The sequence below is a fragment of the Helianthus annuus genome, chromosome 9 (genome assembly GCF_002127325.2).
Source record: "Helianthus annuus cultivar XRQ/B chromosome 9, HanXRQr2.0-SUNRISE, whole genome shotgun sequence".
In the NCBI taxonomy this organism is placed as follows: domain Eukaryota; kingdom Viridiplantae; phylum Streptophyta; class Magnoliopsida; order Asterales; family Asteraceae; genus Helianthus; species Helianthus annuus.
The window spans coordinates 158,894,927-158,901,123 of record NC_035441.2 but is presented as its reverse complement, the minus strand read 5'-3'; the positions used below and the strand labels follow the sequence as shown (position 1 = coordinate 158,901,123).

Sequence of the window (6,197 nt, the reverse complement as noted above, 5' to 3'; positions counted from 1 at the left end):
CGGACTAATTAAACACTTTAACGGAACGGTATCTAACCGGATAACCGGACATTACCCGGGACACTAAATTTTTGCCAAACACATTGTTTAATTATTTCTTGGCTAGTCATGATCCCCGAACACCGTAACACCCCTTAAATATCAACTAACATATGGAAGTTTATACATGAAACCTAACTATCACTTACTAACTTGTTACAAAATTTTACATCCACCCCCCCCCCTAAACCAATTTCGGTCACCCAAGGGACCCACCCCCATGCCTCCAAGATTTGTTCTATTTTTATATTGGATTGATACTTGTTGAAGTTAACAAAATATTAGAATGAAGGATTATAAGTATGGAGCCTTTAGTTCACATATCACTACATATCTTCTCAAATATTCACCCCACTCCCTCACTCTCTCCTCCTCCCTCGCGGCTCACCATAACCGCCACCACCACCACCACCATAATTCAACCATCTTCATCCAATTTTGAGCTTCATTCAAGACTAGAAGGTGATTCAAGGAAGCTTGCATCTTGTGGAACTTCAAGGAGCTTTATCTCTTGCTTTCCACCATCATCTTCTTCATCTTTTCACTAGAGATTCTTCCCTAGCCTTGTACTAGTTGTAAGTCTTTGATCTACCTTAGTTTACTTCCATTTTGAGTAGTTAAAAGTTGTAGTAAGACAAGTATGTTTAAAACACTAAAGAACAAGAACTAAGAAGATGAACATAAAGCTTTACATGAAGATTACATGATGGAAGGTTGTAGTAGGATGTTGAAGTAAACATGTTGTTGATTGTATGATGATTCTTGGTTGTGTGATGATAATCACCACATGGATCTTCTTAGATGATGTCTAGAAATATGAGTTAACAAGACTAGAGGGTGATTATGTGGTATATAGAATAATCATCTTCTAAGTCTAAGCATGAACTTGGAAGAAAATTATTTTTCTTGAAATATTAGTGAACAAAGTAAGTGATGATCATGTAGATCCAAGTTTTATAAAAGATTTTTGTAAATAAACCAAGTTAGAGAATCTATTTTGGAAAATCATGACATTACATACACTTACATCATTTTTAGAACTAAAACAAGTGTGGAAATATATTATTTACAAGAAGAGTTCAAAAGATTAATTTTTGTAAAAATTGTTTACAAATTGTAAACACTAAACTTTTGTAAGAAAATGATTTTTAAAGAAATAATTACACTTTGGAAGGTAACTAAACCCACTAAAAGCTTTACCAAGTTACTACGCGTTTTTACCAAAAACCAAGTTCATGTTATTATGTAAAGTGCATTGGTTTTGCACTTGGTTAGTGTAATCTTGTTTGATAATTTGTTGTGATTGATTGAATGAATTTTTGAAAAGAAAATGATATGCTAATAAGCATGGACACCTCCGTTTACAAAGGAAACTCTGGCGAAATTTTCTAAAAATTCCAACACTTAGAAAATATTTTTCTAAACAAGTGTTATAAGTATATTTTATAACTTGTGTTTCGAATATAAACTTCGCCATAATTTTTGTAACAAAATACAAGTGTCGGAGGTTGATTTTCTTAAATAAAAATGGATAAATATATATTTAGAATACATATTTTAATACTAAAACGCTTGTGTGACTATTTGTTTATTTTGTGAACTAGTTATATTATTTAGGGCAAAATAATGTAACTTAGCAAAATACCATCACATTTATAATTCCGGAAAATACTTCAACACATGTATTTTTGGTAAATATTATTTTGGAAATTTAAGAAGTAAAATATATTATTTTGGGAAAAATATATATATTTTGGGAATACATTTTTTTGGACAAATAAGTAAATACATTTTTCCTAAATGGTACTAAAAATATATTATTTTCGGAATCAACAAAATACATGTATAAATACCCCCATCCTTGGGAAGGAAATACACTTATAAAATACTTGAGAAGTATGAATACGAAATAGTTTCCTAACTATTATTCCAAAACTCTGAAAATAAAACTTAAGTTAAAATAATTATTATTATTTTAACAAGAAATTATGACTTGGAATAATAACAAAGTAACGTAACTCAAACCCTTAAATACAAAAGCAAGGCACGGCCTGTTCGTCTAATAGACAATAGTACGTTCACTACTAGAAAACTGCTATTATTCCTACCAAAATTTCCTACGAACGAAAATGGCGACACTTTTCCCACGGAATTCCGACGAACAAGAAAGGGTCTTATTTTTGTGACAAAAAAGCGACAAAAAAGCCACAAATTGTTATGCGTAGGAAAAGTGTCAGAAATTTCCCACGGATTTCCGACGGAATTCGTTTTCATTTTAACTATTAGTCGGAAATTCGTAGGAATCAGTATGCGTAAGAAATGTGTCGGAAATTTTCGACGGAATTTCAACGGAATTCGTTTTTATTTTAACGATTGGTAAGAAATGCGTAGGAATCCAGTTTATCGTAAAAAAATATTCATAATAAACAAAATTAACGATATTAAAATATAAATTTTATTATTTAATAAAAGTATATGTTTTTTCTAAATTGATTCCGTAGGATGTGTGTTGGAAATTCCGACAGATTACTCATGGAATGGATAATTCTTTTTGTAATACACATATATGTTATTTTTAAAACACATGTATATATATCCGTAGGAAATGTGTAGGAAAATACTAACGCAATTCTTACGAAATTAGTTTTCATTTTAATCATTAGTAGGAAATGCGTAGGAATTCTATTTATCATAAAAAATATTTATAATTAAGAAAATTAACGATATTAAAATATAAAGTTTTATTATTTAATAAAAATATATGTCATTTCTTAATTAATTCCGTAGGAAGTGTGTTGGAAATTCCGACGAATTACACACGGAATGGATAATTTTTTTTTTGTAATACACATGTATGTTATTTTTAAAACAAATTTATATATATCTGTAGGAAATGTGTTGGAAAATACTGACGCAATTCCTACGAAACATGTTTCCTTTTAACAATTCGTCATAAATCCGTAGGAAAATAATGAATGTAATAGTTTCGTAGAAAAATCGTAGGAATCCAAACATGCCTTAATACGGTCTATTAGAGCATGTGTGACTCGTATTCTTGGCAACCATATAATAGCACTCAATACAATGTGATGTAACCCTTCAATATCGAATGTTACATAATAAAGGTCTCAGTGGACCTTTAAGATATATTAAGGTCCAACACGGTCTATTAGGGCATGTATGACTTGTAAATCTTCGTTACGATATAATAGCACTCAATACAACGTGTTGTAACCCTTTAACATAGAATGTTTCATAATAAAGGCCTGAATGATCCATTAAGATATATCGAGGCTTAACATAGTCTATTAGGGCATGTATGACTTGTAATTGTTCGTTACGATATAATATCACTCAATACAATGTGGTATAACCCTTCAACGTCGAATGTTACATTATAAAGGCCTTAATTGGGCCATTAAGATATATCAAGGTTCACACGGTCTACTAGGGATTGTATGACCTGTTAGTGTCCATTACGATACAAGATTACTCAACATGACATGATATACCCTTCAATATTGAATGTTACATAATAAAGGCCTTAACGGGCCATTAAGATATATCAAGGCCCAACACGTTCTATTAGGGCATATATGACTTGTAATTTTTTGTTACTATATAATAGCACTCAATACAACGTGATGTAATCCTTACACGGCGTCCATATTTTCAAATGAGCCACTTGTTGGACGAGAGGAGCCGTTTGCGTAATTGTTTAAAAGTTTGCGCGACGAACGGTTAAAAGCTTCAACATGTTAATTCTTACCTTGTGGTCGTACTCTCGAGTGTGCCTAAAATTGGCCACTAAGGGATTCATTTTCAAATTTTAATGTTCGTAGTTTAAATCAGATTGAAAAACGAACAAGAAACGGCAACCGAAGTGTTTGACGCGATTTAACGCGACCGACGAGCATACGCGTCTATTAACGGCTTACGGCGTAATTTTAAGTGTAATTGACCTAAAAATAATATTCTACGACATTTTATGACAATCGGGAGTGAAAACGGGTTTCTGAAATGTAATTGGGCCGCTCAAAACAACTAGAACTGGGCTAACGAGCCTGGGCCCAAACCCACTTATTTACCCTAGCTATATAAGGCACCATATCTTTTTCTTTTTCTTCATTTGAACCCTTATACAGCCGACACACACCCTTTCATCTTCATTCTCTCCTCTCTAAAACAAAACCCTAGCCCCTTACCACTCAAGAATCACACCCCTCGTCTCTCTCTGATACGGGTCCGGCAACCGAAGAAGCTCCAGCCGGCGACGGTTTGGGTTTACGGCGGCAGTAACGCGTAGGAGAGAGAGAGAGAGTTAGAGAGAGAGAACTGACGGAGCGAGAGAGAGAAGGACGGCGGCGGCGACTCACGGCGGAACCGTCAGTCTGACGAGTAGCAGCGGCAACGATAACCTCCGGGTAAGCTTCGAACACCTATCTTCCTTGATTTTTTTAAGAGCGACGTATGAAAACATGATATAAACATGATACGAACTGTAGTTGATCGATTTTAGTAGATGCCTTAGATCTTAATTGGAGCACTAAATCAGATTTGATGTAGGGTGGCTATGAATCAAAGCACTTCAAAAGTTTTTAGTGAAGCTTTAATTTGAGATGACTGAGAGAAAGAGGGAAAAAGATGAAGTGCAGATATTACGTTTTAGGGTTTGATAGGTGTGTTAAGGTTATTTGTGAGTGTAATCTAGTGAGCTGGGCTAAAGCCTAATATGTTTTAAAATGATTGAAATGGTCCACAAGATTAGTTGGGCTTTAAGGGTCTGTTTCAATAGACTGAATAAGATATCTGATGACTGATAGTAATGTTTGAATTTTAACAGGTAGCTACAGTCCTGGATCAAGTCAAGGAAACGCTCTCTCACGACAATAGTTCAGATCACGGGCCGAAGACCCCAGCTACTGTTTCTTCAATCCTTATAGGTAATGCGCTTTTAAAAATGGAAAACATTTTGATACTGATGTGTTATCTTGGATGCTAATTTTAAGTTGTTAAAACTCTACATGCTATATTACAGAATTGCACCGAAGCTGTAAAGGATTCGCGAGTGCTGGATTTTGGAGGAGCAACGATTAGCATTCATTAGTGAATAATGGTGATTTTGTAATTTAAATGTGCTTCGAATTTATATTATTTGTTTTTGTTAAATTTATGTACCGAATCATATTTATCATTATGCATTTTTAGCAGGAATAAAAGTTTTTTTTGTTTTTTTAATTTATTTTTAAATGTATCCTTAGGAAACATGTAGGAAAAAGAATAAACAGGTTTCGTCACATTCCGTTGGAATTATGTAGGAAACAAAGATAAATTCGTAGGAAATGTGTGGGAAAAATAATACATTCTGTTGGAATTGTGTAGGAAAAAAACTAATTTTGTAGAAATTATGTAGGAATCAAGAATACATTTCGTTGAAATTGTGTAGGAAAAAAATATTTCCGTAGGAACTATGTAGGAAAAATGAATACATTCCGTTGGAATTGTGTAGGAAGAAAAAAATTTTCCGTAAGAATTGTGTAAGACAATTAAAATATATAAAATATATATATAATAAAAATAGATATAATTGATTTAAACACACAATTTTAAAAAAGTAATGTTCCGTGGGAAATGCGTTGTAAAATTAAGAAAATTAATTCCGTGAGAAATGTGTAGGAGAATTCTAACGAAACATTTTTGTGGGAAATGCGTAGGAGAATTTGTAGGAAATCCGTCAGGAAAAAATTACCCACGAGCAAAATTCCTACAACCCATTTTCGTGGGAAATCCGTGGATAAACGCTGTTACCCATGGATTTCCCACGGAAATTGACGTGGGAATAGCAGCAGTTTTCTAGTAGTGGTTGTAGGTTGTCGTGTAGTGGACCAAGTTTGAGTTGACGATACGATTAAGGAGACGCACTACTGTGAGTTCATGTCCCCCTTTTCTCTTAACTGTTTTCAGTTTTATAACTTCGGGGGTGAAATAATGTTACAATTATTACAGACAATTTTTATACATGGTATGGTTAGCTTAAGGAGGGCATACTACTTAGATAATGTGAGTGGTGGGCGCGACACTTAAAGCCATTAATCCTCGTAGTAGGACTGAGGGACATGAATGATAAATCTATTTGGGTGTAGCGAGCCCACACCCAT

The 6,197-nt window shown here is 33.7% G+C and overlaps 1 long non-coding RNA gene across 1 annotated transcript; it reads left to right on the top strand.

The window, feature by feature from the left end:
• The first annotated feature begins 4,156 nt into the window (after window positions 1–4,156).
• On the top strand, window positions 4,157–5,253 carry LOC110874846. Its single transcript, XR_002556269.2, has 3 exons — window positions 4,157–4,463; window positions 4,883–4,982; window positions 5,078–5,253. It is a non-coding gene; the product is annotated as an uncharacterized LOC110874846 (long non-coding RNA).
• Window positions 5,254–6,197: the final 944 nt, after the last annotated feature.